This window comes from Lepisma saccharinum, chromosome 12, assembly GCF_977018435.1.
Source record: "Lepisma saccharinum chromosome 12, izLepSacc3.1, whole genome shotgun sequence".
Taxonomy (NCBI): domain Eukaryota; kingdom Metazoa; phylum Arthropoda; class Insecta; order Zygentoma; family Lepismatidae; genus Lepisma; species Lepisma saccharinum.
In genome coordinates this window covers 63,832,770-63,855,296 of record NC_139240.1, presented here as the reverse complement: position 1 = coordinate 63,855,296, position 22,527 = coordinate 63,832,770, and the positions used below count along the sequence as shown (strand labels likewise).

The following is a 22,527-nucleotide window of genomic DNA, read 5'->3' as shown; positions in this document are numbered from 1 at the left end:
CAGCACAATTTCTCAACAAACGCACATAAAGTAAAGTAACAGAGTGCAATTGTTAATTAGTGTTGCCTACCTACGAGATGTTCAAAGTATTATTTTCGCGGGCGATGTTTCAACTTCAAAGCTAATAAATCTTATCTTGCACTCAATATTCAATGAAGCAATACTTATCAACTGAGTTCGGATTGTGAAAAGGTTTTGAAAGTTGCATATGTGATGATTCCGAAAGCAATGTGAAAGTAAGGCCAGAGGCGCAACCACGATTATTTGTCAGGAAGGGGCAAGTACCAGGATAAACGTACCAATAATAATAATAGTAATAATAATAGTATTAATAATGGCATTATTATTACTAGTGGAAGTATTAGTATCAAGGACGTTATTATCCTCATAAACTACGAAAAAGGGTAATGTCTGTTAGGGTGCTCCATAAAATCCAACTTCTAAAATATTACAGGTGCACCACGGCATTCCTTTCTCCTACTTGAAAGATGAGACCCAGTAAAATTTTATTACATTTCATTAGGTTTTAGAGGTATCTAGCTCGGATCAAAGTTTAGTCATAATTAGTAACTTTCACTTGGGGCGAACACATCTAACTGCTACTCTGACATCACAGAGCCATTATAGCTTGGCTCTGTTACATAACACTTTGCTCATTTTCTCTTCCTGGCTCTCCTATAATAAAGCTAACGTAATGGCAATGTGCGATCACATTATTACCCCTCCCCCCAAAAACTACTGTTGCGCTCTCGAAACTTGTTTCCTTTTCCTCAGTTATAATGAATTTCTAAAATCTCAAGTAAAGATGTTTCAGTGGAACATCGTGATTGCCCAGCGACAGAAAGGGCACCCTGGTAAAATTGGAGCCTTAGCTAAAGCACTCGGAAATAAAGAAGCTGAGGCTGAAAAGAAAAAGGATCATATGAAAAATAATGCTGGAGAGAGAGGAGCAGAGTATTAAATCAATCACTAAGCAAAATCTAGTCTTGCTGTCATCTTCAAGTGAAAATGAAAGCGATTTATCGGATTCATCTTCAGTTCCATGTCCCTCAACCTCCGAAGAAACGAAGTAGAAAAAACTTCTTGACACTAATTTAACTGTTAGTCTCGATGTTGCAAAATTAAGCGACCGAAAAGCAGCTGTCGTCCTGACAACTACTCTTAAACATGTTGGATGTGATCCTTTCAAATACAGTTTTAAGAAGTCTTGCATTCGTTGAGTAAGAATAAAGTTTCGACATAAGATTGCTGAGTCTTTAAAAATGTGTTCAAGCCAAACGCCCCACTTACTATTCACTGGGACGGAAAAATGATAGATATTTGTGGACATGGAACTGTAGATCTTCTTCCAATTCTAGTGTCAGGTAAGAGCATCGATCAGCTACTTGCAGTGCCAAAACTTGCTTCTGGGACAGGAGAAGCAACCGCTTCAGCAGTTTATGAGACCTTATTGGTAACAGTATTTTGTTGGAGCAGAAGATGGGAAAGGACATGTTATGGTTGGCTTGTCGCCACCACATTATGGAAATTATGCTAGAAGCAATAGTTCTTCAGGCGCTTGGCACATCCACTGGTCCAGAAATATTAATTTTAAAAAGATTTAAGAAAACTTGGAGCACACAGTGAAAACTGACTTTAAAACTGTTACCACTGACACTTCTGCCATAAAACAGATTAGAAATATTACCACAGATATGATCTTCTTTGCCCAGAATCAGCTTGAACAGTTTCAGTCGCGAGATGACTACAAGGAACTATGAAGCCTTACGATTATATTCCTTGGAGGGATCCCTAAAGAATGAATATCTTTTAGAGCACCTGCGGGAATACATCATGCGAGATGGATGGCTAATACGATCTATTCCTTGAAGATTTATTTACATATATAGAGACCAGTTCAAGCTTACAAGAAAAGAAGAGCAGGTAGTTCGTGATATTTGTGTATTTACAGTAAAAATTTACCTGAGATACTGGTTTCAAGCTGCCTCTAGTTGTTGCGCACCTAGAAATGACCTGCAGCTTCTAAAATATTTAAAACAGTACGAAAAAATCAATCAAGGAATGGCCAAAGTTGCTCTAAAGAAGTTTACAGGCCATCTGTGGTACTTGTCAAAAGAGTTGGTTGCGCTTGTTTTTTTCGATGATGAAGTTACTCTCGCAACGAAAGAGAAGATGTTGGATGCCTTGCATGGCGAAGGACTCGTTCATCGTCCAAAGCGTATAACACTACATGTCGATCTCATAGATATTGCAGAGCAGGAGTGGCATTGATGGAAGAATACAATAAATTGCATAAAACAGATGAAGAACAAAAACAGTACTTGTTGTTGCTGGTGAAACAGTACAGACAAAAATACCCTGATGCGCGTAAATCCACCTAGCTATTATAATGTATGTGCATCTACATATTATGGTTATATACATATATTTTAAGTTTAGAGTTTTGTACGTAACAGTTCCAGTAAGTTTAAGTTTAGATTCTGATGTTTTTACTGATTTAGCTTACAAATAATCTTTAATATTGTTGTTAAGTTGCTTATAATAAAGTTACGAATAGCCGTATTACGTCCTTTGTAATACAAAACTTCATGATGTGGTAGCGACCCCTAAAACTTTTATAAAAATTATGAAAAACATACCGTACTACTTTCTCTTGACAAAGAACCTAACCACAGGGTGCCCTACTGAAAAACTATTTTTTTTTTGCTCCCGATAAGGAGCACCCTAATGTCTGTGCTAAAGCATTTATTTGGAACAAGCGATTTGAAATATTTTTTCAACACCAGCAATTTTACATTAGCTAATAATTGATAACAAGCACACAAACTGTATTTTTGAATGTCAGAAAATGAATGATAAATGCATTTCGAAGATATTTTTTTGTACATGTAACGTGTATAACTTTCATGTACAACATATGTTTTACACATATGCAACATGAAGCGACATAAAATAAGAAAATACATACCTATGCTAACACTAAATTATGTACGTATTCAAAGTTTATTCAATACCTATATACAAAACATATTATTCAAATACATTACATTACAGAAAACAATTATATTGGAGCGAAGCGAAAAAGCAAATTATTAGATCCAATTTTTGTAATTTAAAACAATATTGATTTAATAGGGAGCAAATAATATCACATGGCGACAAGGCATTCTCTCTTTCACAACTTTTTTTTTTTTAATTTAGATCATTTGGCGCCCATGGCCGACTCCCGCCGCCCCCTAGCTACTGTTCTGAACTTGACGAGACTGAGAAAAGCAGGAGGCATTGCAAGCGAAGCGAGCAAGAAAATTTTACGAAATGTATTTTTATTTGCATAAAATTTGAAATAGAAGGGGGAAATTGCTCCTCTGTGCACCCTGCAGGCCATCAATGTTTGCCCCTCCTAGAATTGACTTCCGTCGAAGGTTGGGGGGCAATGCCCCCTGCTCCCCCCCTGTGGTTGCACCACTGAGAAAGTACGAAATTTAGAGGACCAAATTGAATCAATCCTGCTGCAGCAACTTGTTTTTTGGGAAGCGATGATCACTTTATTCCAGGCGATTTTCTTCTATTATTATTGCACGTGGCAAGAGCACAAACAGGGTGATTTGTACTCATTCTACCGGCATTCAAGAAAAGGTGTGTATAAGTAAAAAAAAATCGGCCCATTTACCTCAAGCTTCCGTATGCGCTAACGTGTGAGGAGAAAAACTAGCAAATGGGTAGCCATTCCTACTGGATATCCGGTTCCGTGTGACTCGAGCTTCAGAGAAGTGTCAACTATTCAGTACCGGATCTATAAAACGACAAAACCCTGCGGTGCGGTGTGGAGGCTGGTATGAGCAACCCTTTGAAGGGGCCTCGCCATGCCGTTAACATACTCCAATACAGGGATGGACAAAATAAACGTTGTAATTTTGGCCTGTAAAAGTTATTTAATTTTATATCAAGAGAAATTTAAGTGTGTTTATAGTTTACATATTACATTTCCTTTTGTATAAACTTTATCTCAACAGTGCATATATTTTCTTTACTTTCTTAGAGCCTAATAAACACCATTAAGTGATTACGAGTTTAACGTATTTTCACCAAAAGTTACTCTGATATCTACAAAATTCTTATGTACATTATTCCATAAATAATTTCTTTAAAGTGATTTAAATCAGTGTTTTATATGCTTTAATGAAACTGTTCAATTATTTTACAGGGCCGTTTTCTAGAAAAAATCTTTCTAATGTAAAAACAACAACATATATCTGTATGCATGGTGCCAAAAACCATACAAGCAATTTTAAGAGTGTTCTTTTTAAAAGTAAAAAAAAATAGATTTCAATAAAAAAAATCCCAAATAAATAATCATGAAAAATGATTTTTAAAATAAAAATCATGAGGTGAAGAAGTTCTAGAAGTCCAACAGGGCAGAGGAAGGGACGAAAAATCAATGGATAGAACGAAATTACTACTTGCTTTGGGGACACTTAAACCTGATTTATTTGCTTAACCATCCCTGCACACAGCAAACGAATTGCGCACACTTTAGAGCGATAATTGCGCACAAATCTCACTGACCTCTTTTGCCCACAGATATTGATCCAAAGTTGCCACTGAAAAAAAACTGTTTTTTTTTCTTTAGACAAGAAAAGAGAGAAATTAGGTTAAGTTAGGTTAGGTTAGGTTAAACACAACAGAAGTGAGAACGACTTGAGAACATATTACATCTGACAACATCGCCTCATTTTTTTGTGTGCAATCCTGTACATTGTGACAGCTTGTCAACGGCTTATCATATACCACTGACAAAACCGGAAAAGTGTGCGGAATCCCGTTGTAGCCTCCCTGCATACCAAACCCAACACATGACGAAATGATAGCAAAAGCAGAGCTGAATTGTTTTCGCCCTAGACAGCTCTCAAAAGTGATTTGGGCCTACCCGATGGCGCAGTGGTAGCGTCGTTGCCTTGTAATCAAGGGGTCCCGGGTTCGATGCCCGGTGAAGATACAAGTGGTTCGGATCCCACTTTAAACTGTAGGTCCAGTCCCGATTAGCCTTTCTGTGCATAAAGTGGATTTAAAACAACAAATCAACCAATCAAAAGTGATTTATCAGAAAGTTTCATCAGCTCAAGATTTTTCAAAACATATGTATTAAAACTACAATATAATTGTACCTAGCTCACCAGAGGTATAGCGACCTTGGTGGTTAGCATAGCGCGGTACTACGTCAGGGGTAACTGATTAGAATCCCTGTCTGAACATGGGTGCTCTTTGTGAGTGTTCCATCATCAATTTCATGCTATCTTCAATCACCCTATTGATTTTTGGTGATTATCCAAAAGTGACAGAAATGTGGCGCTACATAACAAAAAATTAAATGAAATCTTCCCAGAGGTGTGTATGTGTGACTGTACACAGAATTTAGAATTTAGGTGACCGCTAAGTTCATCATATGTAAGTGATTGATTGTGATCAATTGCTTTCATCAGAGATTTTTGTTATGTAACCGGAAGTAGCTGTAACCTTCGACTACTAAAGTGGTCAAATTTGTAAATATCTATCTAGAGCAAAACGGTAATGCTTGACACCGGATACATGTAGTGATGAATGAAATGTGCATTAGGCACTACAAAATATTCATTATGTGGAAAGGCAGCAAGAAAAATCACTTTACAGCCATTTCCTTCGCTAATATTAAAAACGTGTATCTACAAGCCAACTTCTGCTTCAGAGTATAAGCAATAGACATGAGATACCTAGGTGTATGTTTCCTAGTGTCAGGTAAGTATATTCATTCCTAGTGTGTTTGCACTAAACGCACAGCCATGAAAATAGGCGACTGGGCAGAATTGCGCTGGTGCCACATACGGGAAAAGCAAAGCGAGAGCGGGACAAAAGTCGCTGGTTCCCTCGCACTGTGTGGCAACGTCAACCCGGCTGCTTTCCTAGTTCGAGCGTCAGAGCGACCTCTCTCAGAGGCATACAGTTGTCATGCCTGACCTTTCGAGAAAATACTGTCAGTTTGAATCACGTGGATTACAAAGACCAACTCTACAACGAGATCTTTCATTCCCTTAAACCTCTGAACGCAAGGGGTTTTGCTCCCACGTGGCAACAGCGCGAAATTCGGCCACCCGCCTAATTTCATGGCCGTGCGTTTAACTTGCAAACTAACATAGGAAAAGATAAAATTACATAGTTATCAAGCTTGTTTCCCTGTTCAACTAGTGTAATATTGTCGCGTTAGTTTCAGATACATATTTAGGGCCTTCCCCATGGCGCATTGGTAGCGTCATTGCCTTGCAATGAAGGGGTCCCGGGTTTGATACCCGGTGGAGGCACAAGTGGTTTGGATCCCACTTTAAACTGTAAGTCCAGTCCCGATTAGCCTTACTGTGCATAAAGTGGACTTAAAGCACCAACTCAAACCAAAGTTTCAGATATAGTTCTTTTCTCGCAACTTAGTTATTATAAGTTTCACATAACTTCCAACCTGGTCGAAATTTGTTACACAAGCAAGTTCGAATTTTGATTTCCAATTGGATTGCAATCAAGTCAATATTTTAGTTGAAAAATGCACTAGGGAACATTGGGATACTGCCAAACATTACTATACTGTAACCAAAATAAACTTAAAACGTAAGAAGCAAGGTCTAAAAAACTTGACTCTTCATACAAAAGAAGCTCCAACAACTGATCATGCGTTAGAAATACCAGGTTAAGAGGCATCCACGTTTTGGCTAAATGTGAGTTAAGTTCAAAATGTTTGGTTAAGTACACTTCTTACACACACACACACATATATATATATATATATATATATATATATATATATATATATATATTATTCCGCTTGTAGCTTAAGCGTGGAGCCCTATGAGTTAACTGCAGCTTAAGCTGATGTTACTATGACTCACAAGGAATTCAAATGAAAGAAACAAGCAAAACAAGCCAATTTCATACCATTTTAATTTTTGTAATTACTAATGATGACACACTTTTGCAAATTATACATCCTACATATCAGCCACAATAAGTTGAAGTTACAGTCTCAAATGGACTAAAATTAAGGTATGTTTGGAATTGTGACAGAAATGTCCAAATTATCATCTCCAGAAGTGTACAGTGATGGAAAAAATACTTCCCCCATACAGCTTTATAGTGTACATCCGGTTGTTGATCATTGACTCTTAAAACGAAAAATAAAACACACTTGATAATAGACGAGGATGTATAGAAACATTGTGCACACAAGAGAATATAAAATATCCTTAGATGCGAATAAGGCAGTTGCAAAAGTGTCTCGTGGGTACGATGCAATGCATTGTATTTGATTGTCTTTTGAGAAAGTCATTCTTTAAGTATAGGAAGCTTGATTTTCCGGTGTTATTTTCTTCCCCAAAAGTGGTGTCACTCGGTGATATTTTCCCCGAAATTCGCTTTTAATCATATCACCGTTTTCTGAAAAATATACCTAAAATTATACCTTTATTGTAATTTTCAGGTAGAGTATTAATTTGAAAGTCGCATGACGTACAGCTGTTTGTCACAGTTTGATACATTTGAAACGATTTTTCAGGAAGTTATTTTCCATTACTTCTTACGCGACAAATACAAACGTTGCGGCTTCGTTGGTGGTAGGTGGTCGCTCGATTTCTCGCAGAACCTAGTGATGCAAAACGTCCCTATCACAGGTGAAACATCTATTTACGCGTGGTTTCTTGTATTAATCCATGTATAACACGCACCATAGTTTGTGGAGGAATAGAATGTTGATAATATGCACCTTATACACGCTTATATATGGAACATTCTATTTTTTAAGCCTAAAATACAAGAAAATTTGCGACGTATTTTTCGTTTTAATAGCACAAAGTATGTTGCAATTCAAGAAAACCGGTCACAATATGCCATTTTATCGATTCGCGTTATTTCGTGAATGATTGATTGATTAAAGTAGGTTATTTCATGTCTCATTTCTTCAGTTTTGGCTAATCGCGAACGATGGAGATGAATGATGATATGAAGACTAAAATTGGTAAACGCCACAATAATTCAAACACCGTTTTCCACGTTAAGCTGTGAAATGTGCCATGCTTTATAATGTGGTAAACGTGAAAAGTGACTGGTAGCCGTCTAAGTAGTTCAAAGGGTAGTGTAAAGAGGTCACTAGTGTGCACGTTCTTACGGGCTGATGTGCGGAACGATGCGATTTCCCAACACTTTCGCTTGTGGCACTTACAACGTTTATCACTTTTAGTCCTCATATGATGAAACTGATGAATGGACACTCACAAAGAACACCCAAGTAGTGTAAAATACAATAATACTGGGGCGATAAATGATGAACCCCCCTCAGGCAGATTTGGCTACACTTAAAACTAGCTCAAGATGTGCATATGAGCTTATTGCTCAAGTGTGGTACTCTGTCTAATCCAAGATTTTTGTAAAAATGCCCTCGGGAATTTCCCGTGAAATGATGAGCCCCCTCAGATTGATTTGCCTACACTTACAAAAGCTACATCTGTTAGATTGTTGTCCATAAGCTTGTTAAAAATATGCCTCTCTTGATATTGTTTTGGCTACACTTAAAACTAAGCCAAAAATGCTCATAAGAGCTACCCACACCCACCCACATACACCCACACCCACCCACACCAACAAATATTTACTTCCGGTCCATTTCCGGTCCACTTCCGGTCATTTCCAGTCACTTCCGGTCCACTTCCGGTCATTTCCGGCCACATCCGGTGCACTTCCGGTTTACTTCCGATCATTTCCGGTCCACTTCCGGTTCACTTCCGGTCCACTTCCGGTCCACTTGTGGTCTTCTTCTGGTTTATTTCTATTGAATCATGTTGTGCAACAAATTATTACCCAATATTATGCAATAAATTATTAGGCATGTGTTGTTTTCTGATTGGTTGGTTATGACATAATGTGATGATGTGTTATATTCTGATTGGCTTATTGTTTCAGATGTTTTCAATGCGGTCCGTGCTTAGGCTATATAAAGAGATTTTGCATTGCATATCAGCCAGTATTGTGAGAGTTGTTGAAGAGTAAGGGTATGTTGTTGCAGTGCTCCTCATATTTTTTAAACACAAAAATATTGCAAATTTATATAAATTGAATTACAAATCTATTTGATTTAATATACAGAATTTTTTATTATTCATATCAAACATATTTGTAATATATTGAACAAAGGGTTTATATCTGCCCCAGTTTGTTATACATGACACATGGTATTAGGTCATTGTTTTTCTAGGACATGCCTGTGTAGACATGCATTTGTGCTAGGGCAGTGCTTCTGTACTTATTCTATTTTTGTGCATGTAGGCTATCAGCTATACAACCTGTCATAGGTTTATTAAGTATAGAGTTTTGATTTGAACCCCAAGAAATTTTATATAAATACCAAAGCCAAAAATATTAACACACATACACACACACACACAAAGTATACAAAGCACACTGCTGAACCCAACTGATATTTTTTATTAAGCATAGAATTTTGATTTGAATCCCAAGAAATTTTATATAATAAACCAACAACAAAAATGCCAAATCAAAAATATTGTAATCAATGCAATAAGAATATATCCAGCCCCAATTGGGCTAGGCACCAAAATAATTGTGATCCAGATAAATGCAGAACTCCCAAAAAAATATGCCCAAAATGCCATAGAAAATATAGCATGGAATATTTCACATATAAACATATAGATACTTGTTCTGCACAGTCATCAACATTGCCCCCACAACCATCTTCATCTGGTCTGAAAAGGAAGCATGAAACACCTGTTAATGCTAGACCGGCAAAGCAGCCACGCTATGAACCCATCCATAGCAGTTTTGCTGGCCAACTTAGGGATTACCGGTTTGTATCAGAGCAAGGTTCGGTCGGTGATAAAGTTCCTGAATGCACAAAGCATTGCGCCAATTGACATTCATCGTCAGCTCTGTGAGGTCTATAGGCCGAACATTATGAGTAAGCAGATGATGCGTCGCTGGTGTCGGCAGTTTTCGGAAGATCGTCAAAGTGTCCGTGATGAAGAGCGCAGTGGGCGTCCGTCCCTCATCACTGATGATCTGGTTGAGCTGGTGTGGCAGTGCATCGTAGAGAACCGTCGCTTCACGATTACGGAGTTGCTGCTGTTCAAAAAATTGTGTGCCAGGTGGGTGCCGAAAAACCTGACACCCGAACACAAAATGAAACGTTCAGGAGCAGCACTGACATTCCTGCAACGGTACCATGATGACGGCGATGATTTCCTCGACAGGAGTGTCACGGGCGATGAGACATGGATTTCGCACTTCACCCCGGAAACCAAGCAGCAGTCAATGCATTGGCAGCATAGTGGATCTCCGGTCAAGAAGAAATTCAAACAGACGCTGTCGGTACAGAAAGTGATGTGCACCGTGTTTTGGGACAGGAGGGGCATTTTGCTCATTGACTTCCTCCCCAGAGGTGAAACGGTGAACGCTGACCATTACTGTGAAACACTAAGGAAATTGCGTCGAGCCATTCAAAACAAGAGGCGTGGCATGCTTACTGCAGGTGTTGTGCTCCTCCTGACAATGCTCGTCCACATACGGCTCGGCGCACAGCAGCTGTTTTGACGGAATTTGGCTGGGAGTTGTTTGATCATCCACCTTACAGTCCTGACTGGCTCCCAGCGATTTTCACGTTTTCTTGTACCTCAAGAAATTCCTGTCCTCCGGTGAGCGTTTTGGCAACGACGAAGAGCTGAAGACGTCTGTTACACGCTGGTTCCATTCACAGGCGGCAGAGTTCTACGACAGTGGGATCCAAAAGTTGATACCATGATACGACAAGTGTCTCAATTCTGGTGGTTGCTATGTTGAAAAATAGCTGAACGTTTGCTGTACCTGTTCCCAATAAATGGTTTCCTGAAACTGTGTTGTTTTTTTAAAAAAAAAAAATAGTGAAACTTACTTTCTGGATGCGCCTCGTATTATATCATTACATTACATTGTATTATTGGACTCGCGCACTTTATACGTGGCCAGGCCACGTCTTGTGCGCTCGCATACGCGACCTTCGGAAACTTTTTGGGTTCCTCAATGCTCTTGACTTTGAAAATATTGGAGTATATTATTGGAGGAAGGGAAACGAGTATGTTCTCTTATTTGAAGAGGTTAGAACATAACGATATATATGTACCTACAGGCTTTAATATTGTACAAATATACAAAATATTCAAAATTGTCTATTTTCTTAATAACAAACTAAGTAAGCAATAACCGTTTAAAGATAGTTAGTTGAATGTTTTGTGTAAACAAATTCAATTGCGAGACTAAATTGGAAAAGCAATATTTACGTACTTTGTCATTTTTCACATTTTTAAACGTAATTGAAAAATAATTGTTTTCCGTCATTCCTCTCAAATTCCTACCTTGCCTCTGTAATAAATCCTGATGCTCATATTTTGAAATTCGAAACGTCTGGCATAATTCAGTTAGAGTAGTTCTCGGAGTGAAAATAAACTTTCTTTAAGTTCCCTAGCAACGTCCGTTTGCATGGTAAACAACAAGCACGGCAAGCTCTAAAGAATTGTTTGTTATTATACCTATAAACATTTAGTTAAAACAAGCACGATCTAGATATTTCCGTATTGAGAATACCAATATCTAATTGTATCTGGACTGAATCTGATGTCGCTTTTGTTCGAAGCACAAAACCAGTACAGAGCGACCACAAGGGAATATTGGGCCGAACTCCTTCGCGCACCTACCCCTCTATCGGTTCAACTCGGGCCATAACGAAGCATGCTCCACTCTGCCCCTCCCCTCCACGCGGGAGTACGATGCTGCCACGTCCCAAGAGTAGCACCAGTCTGGCTTAGGCCAGCGTAAAACATGAGATACTCAGGGCAACTAAAACTGACTAATAACCTTAAGGAATTAAAGGAAACGACTTATTTAACTCACTACTGAGAGTACAATACACCGTATATTCTTGTATCCTTAAATTACATTTGTCTGATACACGTACTCATATTTAAGCTGTCTATATATTTATATATATATATATATATATATATATCTTCGAGGGTATATCGACGTCTATCTTCCAAAATCTTCTATTTCTTATCTACAGATAAAACTTCTCCTGTTGATGACGGTTCTTCTTCTTCTAATGTAAAAAATACAGGAAGACTTCTTCTTCTTATAGTACAGGAATCAAAATAGGAAGGTTTCTTCTAATAATAATACAGGAATCAACATAGGAAGGCTTCTTCTTCTTATAATACCATCATCAATATAGGAAGGCTTCTTCTTATAATACAAGAGTCAGTACAGGAAGGCTTCTTCTTCTACCAGTACAGGAAATACTTCTTCTTATAATACAATAATCAATATAGGAAATAATTTCCTCTTCTTCCAAATATGGGAAAGACTTCTGCTTCTCAATGTATGTATACGGATCAATACATGAAGGCTGCTTCTACTTCCAATGCCTGAATAGCTCTTCTTGTAGTACGTATATATATATATATATATATATATATATATATATATATATATATATATATATATCTTCTTATAATTGTCACATCCGCTCAGATTCTGCGGATGTATCCGGCTAATCTCTGAAAGAAGCGCGCCAGGTCTTGACTGACTCCTCCCTATGGCCCTGAAGCGAGCCCCCCGGAAAGCGGTAGTTGCTCTAACCAGGATCACGAACGCCATCTTGCAAACAGCACACTTTCCTTCCCAATAGAAAATATCGAGAGTCACCATGATCCCCAAACCCGGGAAAAATCCACGCCAACCAACCAGCTATCGCCCAATTAGCCTCCTTTCACATCTGAGTAAGGTGTGTGAAAGGGCGATTAAGCTGAGACTGCAGGAAATCACCAAGGAGAAGAACATCCTGCCCTACTTCCAGTTCGGCTCTAGGCCGGGGCACTCCACTACGTCGCAGTTAACCAGGGTGGTGGATCATGTGACTACCATGCGAACCAGGAAGCACTACATTCTGGGCGTCTTTCTGGATATTCAAAGTGCTTTAAAACGTTTCCCGACTTCTTTAATCTTCTGGTCGTAACGTATGTGATTGTTACTGTTATAATTTATTCTTATTCCCTTTTGATAATTCATTATTGTCATATTACCACAAATCAAGCCTCAATTATATATTAACAATACATACATCAAGTGTCATCTTCCCTTTGTCTTATTTACATCATTAAAGCGAAACGAAATCCACACTTTTCATAGTGCTGCCATCTGTTAGTTACCGTTCCAAATATTTACCATATGTTTTACCTATGCGGGCACAGGAGTCGCGGGTCTGCGCAGGCTCCTTTGCCTATGGTTCCACATACAAAAATTCCTTACATCGGACACGGCGGCCGCCATTGCATCTGGAATTCTGACTAACAAGTAGGGTTGCTAAAAGGTCCAAAAACCCTTAAATTCAAATGGGTTCTATCGGGTTCCGTTACAGGACTGCAACATTTTTTTCGCACAATTAAAATTCAGTTCAAGTTGCGTATTGCTTCATTTCAATACGGAACTTGGACCGGATTTAAATTGATCCGGAAGAAGGTTCCTGAACCGGAATTGAGTGTGTTTGAAATTCCTGAACCTTTAGCAAGCCTGCTTAGAATGTCGAATTGCTACTCGAGATGCTAAGAAAATTAGGACCGATTTTATCTGTGAAATATACCCCGGAATATCATATAGCATCAAAATGCTATATCTTCACTTTACACGACAGAATTCGATCGCAGCAGACATGATTTAAAAAATGCAAAGAGATATGCTTTCGTCTAAAGTGGACTTTAGAATTAACTAGATGTATTTTTGAAGGTGAACCGTGGGCAAGTCTGGCTGCGCAATAACAGAGAGAGAAGCTAAGGGCTGCCTTACCACTGTGAGTCATTCTTCTGGAAATCGACAAATCAAACGGCGAGTATGTGGCAACTATGGAAATAATCCCTCAGCCCCCCCCCCCTCTCTCTGCGTGGAGTAGTCAAAGTAAACCGCAAACATTCATATTTAACTACTAACAGTTTTCAACCATAAATTCTTTGATTTTGATAATTGTTATTGTTATTTTCAGTTATCATAAAACTGCACTACGGATCATGTACACCCGATGACGACCCTTGCCTAAGTATGGTTGAAATGGAATATAACGTAGGCATCAAAACCCCACAGTGTGGCACAGATGGCACAACATATCTTAACGGACTAGCGTTCTGGTGCGCCAAGAAGCAAAAGCCTGGTATGTGCATACACCAACATCTACCACTGAACCACGTTCTTGCTATTGCAACTGTAATATAATATTTAAATTTAGCCCCTTACTGCATGATTTTTTGTTTTATTGCAAAAAAAAACATTTGTTGTGATAAACGTTTCACAAGAACTTAAAATACAACATAAAACTTGAATTTTAAATTTTGCACTTCATGCCATGGAGAATTAAGTGCGTGCCATAAGTGGCACAACATGCAGTAAGGTAAACTTTCATCCAAGTATACATAAAATAAATTGTGCCATATGTGTCACATCATGCACTAATGTCTACATTTATCTTTCAGTTATCCATTATTATTATATTATTGCTGTATTGTACTAGATTAAATGGCAATAATGGAATGCAACAATAATGTGAAATATACACAAATACTTATTTCTAAACAAAAATGTTTGAGAAAAAATTCTTATAAATGTGATTTCAGTTAAACCTCATTTTTATTGCATATTTTTACATTGTAATTGTGATTACATACTCTGTAAAATAACATGTTTTGTAAATATTATTCCTTATAATATTTTGATTAGTCTGTTGTTTGTATGCTAATTATTTCAACTCGGAATTTGAAATTGTGAATAATATTAGGGCAATATTGCAACCTATTTCTGTTTGACACTTTCTAAAAAAAAAAATTAACAATTGATATTTTCCTAAATATCTACTGCACTAACTAAAGTGCTTACAATGACCATTACTTATTTGAATTTCAAAAAATCCCTGCATAGTCACTTACATCATTCTAGATGCCGAAAAATAAATGAAATGAGTTCTTGTTTCTTATGGGCATTCTACTGTGTATGAAATCTGAAGAAACAATTTCTGTCTTTGTATAGACACAAGTTGACTTTACATTTTTGGCACACAATAAAAGATTTGCTGACACACTGAGGAAATTTGCATCGTTGTCTCTCTTCCATCCAAATTGGGAAGTGACCCATGCCATCCTGCCTAACGTCAAGAATTGGGACAACAACTGTTTTGCCTTTTTTCTTCTTCTCATTCAACTGCTTCTCAACTTCATTGCTGGGTCTCCCACGTTTCCTTGAAACTGACTTGTTACTCTTGCACAAAGCATCTGCTACCGACAATTTGAAGTCCACCAGGGGCATCACATCTCCTGTTTTTCTCCTCCAAAGAAGCCAACTGTTGACGCAAACTAAATCGAATGTGTGAAACAATATTTTATGGTACCACTTCGTGGACCTATTTATTTATCCTGTAGTATCGAAGCATTGAGTCCAGAAGATCAACATCCCCCATATAACTGTTATAAACTGAGATAGAGTATGGACATGCAACCATCTTGTAGGTCTTCTCTTTTCTGAAATATCTCCGTTTCTCCCCTGTTGGTCTGCTCCCTGCATATGTCGACAAGGTATTTACGACTTTGTTGTCGTACCACGTCACAATTGAAAGTTCGACATCATCCACTATAGCCACTTTTTCCTTCATGGATCCCCGTCCTTCTCGCTTCATTTCAGATTCTGTAGGAATATCGCAATTTGGAATACGAGTTGCACGCACTGTTCCTAGTGATAGGATGCCTTCCTTCTTGAGATAAACTTTTAGTGGTACACTCGTGAACCAATTATCAAAGAATATTTTGTAATTTACATTACGAGGTACACTTTGACACAATCTAACCACAACATTACTACTAGCACCTAAATCTGGTGTACCAGCAGGGACAACATTGCTTTGAGCCCCAGAAAATATTTCAAAATCGTAACTATACCCAGAAATACCACTGAGAACAAATGCTTTATAACCCCATTTGTGAGGCTTCTTGGCATTATATTGTTTGATAGATGACCTGCACTTCGTTGGAATGATTTGCTCATCCACTGCCAAAAATTCTTCTTGAGGTACGAGAACTAGAAGTGGTCTGATTTTGTGAAGTTTGTCATGGCCAGGATGTCCCGCAGGAACAAACGTCGTATTGTCGTTAAAGTGAATAAATCGTTTGATTTCTTCCCACCGATTACAGTCCATCACTTCACTTACACATTGATGACCAAGTCTCCAGCTCCAGTAATGCCTAGTAGCTGGAAGTTGAATCACAGACATATAGAGAGTCATGCCAATAAACTGTTCAAGTTCATTTATGGTTAGACACAATGGTTTTGTTGGTCGAGATTGAGTTGCGTATAGATTGGATTGTTCAACTACATACTGAAGTATCTCATATGTAAAAAAATACTTGAAATAATCAATAGGTGTTGATAATTGTTGTATTTCTTCAGGTAGATCCTGATGTCCTTCGAACTTTACTTCTTCTTTGGACTTTTCCATATTTCTTTGCCTCCACTTCAAATTTTTTAAATCTCCTAATGATGTAGACCTTTTATCATGAGAGTTGCGAATGAGGCAGAGAGGAACATCATCTGCATCTGAATCTAGTGCATCATCTGAATCTGGTATCACGATCCTTTCAGTAGGACGAGAAACTGAATCTTCATCCGAGTCTGGAGCCAAAACAGTTTGTGAACGAAGTGCTGATTCGTCGTCAGATAAATCAGACGCCTCACTGTCATTACCGTTAGGCAGTTCCCTAACACCTACTGACGAAGACCCATAAAAAAGCCTTGCATCCATTGCTGTAATAGAATTGAAGAAATACTGCAGTTCACTTTTACACTTCACAAGAAGACAAAAGTACCCGTAAACGCATGGCGTGACACATGTGGCACATACCGTTTTTTTCGCATAACTTCAAGACAAACCAACAAAATGATGAATATAAAAGCAACATATATTTTTCATGCACTTACCTTAATTATGATATTTTTTGTTCACCGAAATTGCACTCACTTCATCGGACAAAACAACTTTTTTTTTTTACAACGTAAACTCACTCGTCCACAAAATGCACATGCCAACTACTTCCTGCTCAATTCAACTCGCAAAACAAACACCAGAGGGCAGAAAAACTGCTTGGTTATACGTCATCACTTCGGCCAGCAGACAAAACACAAACTTGACGTGTTCGATAATTCACTGTTGTTCCGCATAGAAAAAATAGTATGTTCCATATATGGCACGTGATGCAGTAAGGGGTTAGGTTCATTTCCACATTCAGTAAAGCATTACTTGCATTACTTGGACATTGATCACCAGAACACGATTTTGAAAAGCCACATACAATGTTGGAACTGCCGTAAAATTAAGAATATTCTGCCGTTAAAATTTAACATTCTGCCTTTTAATTTACAAAATCTGGAGCAACCCTTTATTTTATCAGCGCAGGCGCACATAACCTGCCTGTGCTATGGCTGGAATGAGATGTAAACATGGGTACGGAACCAACTTGGAAAGTGAAAATTAGATTGCTGCAGGAAGAGGATTTCGCTCCATCTCCAAATAGTTTGCACGAACGACTCTAGATAGCTTACCGAATTGAGAGAACTTCTTCGCTCGAGCGAATAACGCTCGAACAGCCAACACGAGCGGAATACCCTCAAATATGGACCATGATGTGAAAGACGCGATGAAATTGAAACTTAAGTGAAAATGCTCATCTCCATTCCAAGATGTAGTTTAGTCTATCTTAACAATACAAAAATGAAATAAATGATTATGGGCTGAAACTACCAGGACGGATAATTTCCATATATGATTATTGTCACATTAATATGATATTCGGGTGTGACACTCGAACGAGCTATAGTAACAGCATTGAGACACAAAAGAAAATGCCTATCAAATTTCAATTTGATTATCTTATCTTCCATTGAGATAGATAGTGATTATAAATTTCAGCTGAATGCACTATTAATATATTCTTATAAACTGAATCATCAAAATTTCGTTTCCTATATATATATATATATATATATATATATAACCCAAAATTGCACTGACACATATAGAGACGCTGTCACCCTCCAAAGCCAATCGCACCCTCACCATATAAATGCTGGATAGCACTTCCCAGGGGGTGCTCGTTGCTATGTGAAGTACGTATGCATTACGTCATCTGGGAGGATCGGGTTTGACGGTGCTCGTTGCTATGTGCAGTAAGTTTGGTGCGGGGTACATTTAGCTACTACGTCGCAAAAATCGGAACAAGCAGGTTGTTGATTTTGTAGCGTTCGATTTATTTTTATTGTATTTTTGTACTTGTAGACTGCAATCATGTCTAATTGTGCTGTAGCAAGCTATGAAAACTATAACTAGAAAACTAAAGGAACTGACATAAAATATCATAGATTTCCAGTCGATAATTGCGTAAGTAAACAGTGGATTCATGCTTGTAGACGAAATGTAAAAAATGCAAGTGTGCAGTGCCAATTATTGTGAAGAAGACTATGTGCGAGATCTAAAAGCAGAATTTCTGTAGTTTCCACCAAAGAACGTGCTGTAGCCAACTGCAGTGCCATAGCTAAAATTACATCCAATTACTTTAGTACCAAATAATCGAGGAAATGGTGTAGTTCTCCTAAACACTTATTTTCACAATATGCTTCGCTTGTAGGACGTGCTGATAAGGTTTGCAGAGCTGTACGCTACGAAAGACACGCAATAAGGAAACGTGCCCTAAACAGGCTAAAGACTATGCTGCCAAAAAAGTGAAAAATATATAGACGTTGGTATATACACAAACTGCAAGCAATGTTTCGTTGTTGGAAAACATATTCGATCTATTACAAAGGAGAAATACACATCTGCATAATGAAGCAAATAAATTAAAGATTACAAACAACCTCTTTCAACCGCTTTAACCAAATAAAAAAGTTCAAAATCTAGAACGTAACCTAACCGACAGTACTACAAGAGAAGTCATCAATATCTTGAAAATGTGTTCAACTAGTGCGAAGTACGTAGTGAGCCTAACTGATTTGTTAAGTACATTTTATGTAAGTCGGATTTATAATTATTAACAATTTCATTTAACACAGACCGATGTTGATTGTGATTTGTATGTTCACATTATTGTGAAAAACGTTGTCGGAAATGGACATTTCGAAGATCGTGTACTAACTTTCACGCTATTCGAAATGAAATTCACTTAGTACATCTTCAATTCGAGTTACATAGCGTTGTATACACGATGGTAAATATTGCATACGTGAATATTACACCCATCATTAAAATGTTTGCAACTTTGTTCAATTTTGGTATTTCATAAATATATTGTGAATAATTTTGTACCCTTGTACTCAATATAAACCAATGGATGTTACATTATTTCTTTGTAGTACATTTCTGTCAAAAAGAGCAAGATCTAAGATTAGTGTAATGCAAGTTACTTCGTTAATGTACAAATGTGTGTCGCATATCAGCCTTGGAGTATATTTTCCGGTTATACAACTCAGACACACATGGGAATGAAAATGGAAAATCTGCGGACAAAGTCCTTTAACGAATAATAATTCGTACACTTGCACGGTCAATCATTGTGAGTTCATGTAACTTTTCTCTACGATATTTTCATCGATATTCTCAAAGCGTTTCATTTACCGTGTGATCATAAATCTATTTCTATAGGCTTGAATTAGAAGGTTAAGACATTTATGTTTGATGTTCCTAGTACTCATCAAGTAGTTCGAGTAGGTTAACTTAGTTAAATTAGTACTTGTACACTTTGACTCATCTTCTGCACGCGTTTGTATGTAAAGTTCTTAATACGAAAAAATACTTTTGAGAACTATGACAACGATAACTTGCAGCCAAATTTGAACCAGAGAAATTAAAAATATCTGCAAATTACAAACTGGAACTGCGTTTTCAAAGTCTGAAACTACTATCTTACAAACTATTTCGTCATTCTTCCTTCACATAAAACTTTTCAAAAAATTTTTGCATGTGGAACTTTGATCCGTACGTAAATTATTGTACAGTAAATAAATATATGAAGAAGGTTGGGAATTCTTTCGAATTTAGAGTAAGTATCAAATGCAGAGTAAAATTTTATCTAGATTGTATATTGCTTCTTTCACTTGATAACTTCAAAAATAAAGTTACATTATGGTGAATGGTAAAGATTGGATTTTAAGTATATCAGTATAATTTTAATACTTTCTGATGTTATGTAAAATTTGAAATGTTCCTGGAAATGATTGCAACGTTCTGAATGAATAAGAAGGAACTATTTAGTCAGAAAACTAAATAATAGGCATTTGTACTTCGGTGTGTTAAATGTTGTAAATATATTATACCGGACTACTATCGGATTAGAAATTACGGTTATTCAAGTTTGGACTCCAATTAAAAGTTAATCAGTAGAACCAATTAAAAACGAGTTACATCAAAATTCAGCTTATTCAATTCTGTGTCAATCTATAGTTACCTATTTATTTTTTATTATGCCTTCTATTTTTATTATCGTGAGAACAAGATAGGATTATTTTTTAGTTTGGCAAACTATCGCTCTCTTTGAGATTCTATAAATAAAGAACGGGCGTTTTTTATTTATAGATTATATATTATATAATTTATTTATTTATTATCCAAACTCTAATATCCATAATTTATAATCCGATAGTACTCCTGTGACGTTCTGTGAGCCCGTAGTACCTCGGAGGCCTCTGTCGATCTCCTTGGCGTAGTGCTTAGCACATCGCGCTTCGACGCCAGGGATCCCGGATTCGAATCCAATCGGGCAAGATATTGATTTGTCCTTAATGGGAAAATTGAGAATTTAGTAAATGTGATAGTATATGTGAAAACAAATATTGATTGATTGATTTGTTTAATTTTACTTCGCTTCTTGTGCCACTTTTGGGTAATTTGCGAAGATAGGGATGAGTGATGAAATGATGAATGAACACTCACAAACATCCATGCCCAAGCCAGGATTCGAACCCAAATCTCTGGCGTTGAAGTGCGATGTGCTAACCACTACGCCAAGGAGGCCGGCTTGTTGAAACAAAGAAAGAGATCCTCTTATGGGTTTTCCTTTCATATTTAAAAAAAGACAGAAAAGCAAAAATAAACCAAATCTGTCAATCAATTCTTTCTTTGTAACTCTTTCACTATGCAATTCTTCTTTAGCATGCAGCGTTTCTTATTAAAATCATAATACGATTTATGAAATGATGAAATCTGAAATTCTAATTAGAACACGGACAACATTCTTTGTAATATATCGATCATGTTTCAGAAAAATGAATTTTTACAATACTTTTGCATGTGCAATTTTCCCCTCTTTTAAAAGTAGGGTGTTTTAATTATGTTACTAATCATTAAAGGAATACCTCAATACCATCCCGAAGTATGATAATTAATATTTACCCCTCAAAGTAATGAAACACTTTCCCTCTCTGAAACTCGCATAGAAATGATAGCGGCCGTTTGCTTCTGCCAAGCCCCGAACGAACATAACCGAAGGGGCACCGAGCATAACCGATCCTCCCACATGACGTCACGCGTTCGTGCATGATCGACAATTTTCGGATGGCGCTACCTTATAGTATATTAAGTTACCTTGAGCACTTCCCAATCACTTATCAAGTTGGAAGATGGTATTCCTATTGTTTTCTGTTTTCTGAATGAAAGCATTTACACTTACGCAATACTTATTTATCATCAGCGATTATTTTTCTGGGAAGAAAGTTTCCGGTACTCCAAGTTAGTTTGTTTATTGTGTTCATCAGAACTCCTCAAATATTGTGGTATGATGTTCAGGAATGATCACCGATAGAAAGGTGCCCCAAGAAAAGCACAGTTTACCATCATTATTTCCATAAAATTCTTAAAATCATTAATATCTTGCAGTACACCACGTCGTATTCAGGTACAATCTCATTCTTCCTGATTAAATACATAACACTACGTTTGTATCGTGAGTGGTTTTAATACATAAGATGATTTACTTTTTCAGACTTGAAGAAGAACTACATGGGAGAGTGTATTGATAGACAAACACCTGCATAACACACTTTTGCCGAAGCAAGCAAGGAATCAGCACAAAATTATAATCATATGAGTGAGCACAAATAAACAACATTATACTGTAATCTAAAACTTGTAATTTTCGGTGACCGCTGTTTGCAAACACTGAAGTAATAAACAATGTTTTAAACACCTTAATACATTTTCTTACTATGCAAAGTTCCTAGTTCGTGAAGAAAGTTTTTCAGAGGGTGTGAACGAGAGTTTCATTCTGTTCTGTTCTCCAGCCCTGACTGTGTGAGGAGTGTAATCTTGCTTCAGAAGTGGATGAATGTCGAGATGATATATCGGAATCTGATGATGGTTGGTAGATAGCAGGTGGATTCTTCTTGCTGCTTTCCTGA

The 22,527-nt window shown here is 37.4% G+C and overlaps 1 long non-coding RNA gene across 2 annotated transcripts in view; it reads left to right on the top strand.

Moving 5' to 3' along the window:
* LOC145996513 (uncharacterized) overlaps window positions 1-22,321 on the top strand; it is a 78,645-nt gene extending 56,324 nt beyond the window's left edge. The window contains exons 1-3 of one of the 2 annotated variants that reach the window (XR_014442787.1): window positions 5,689-5,772; window positions 14,090-14,254; window positions 22,113-22,321. This is a non-coding gene — a long non-coding RNA (uncharacterized LOC145996513). Of the gene's footprint in view, window positions 1-5,688; window positions 5,773-14,089; window positions 14,255-22,112 lie in introns of those variants that run through there. The other variant, XR_014442788.1, reaches the window with a different exon arrangement.
* The last annotated feature ends 206 nt before the right edge of the window (window positions 22,322-22,527 follow it).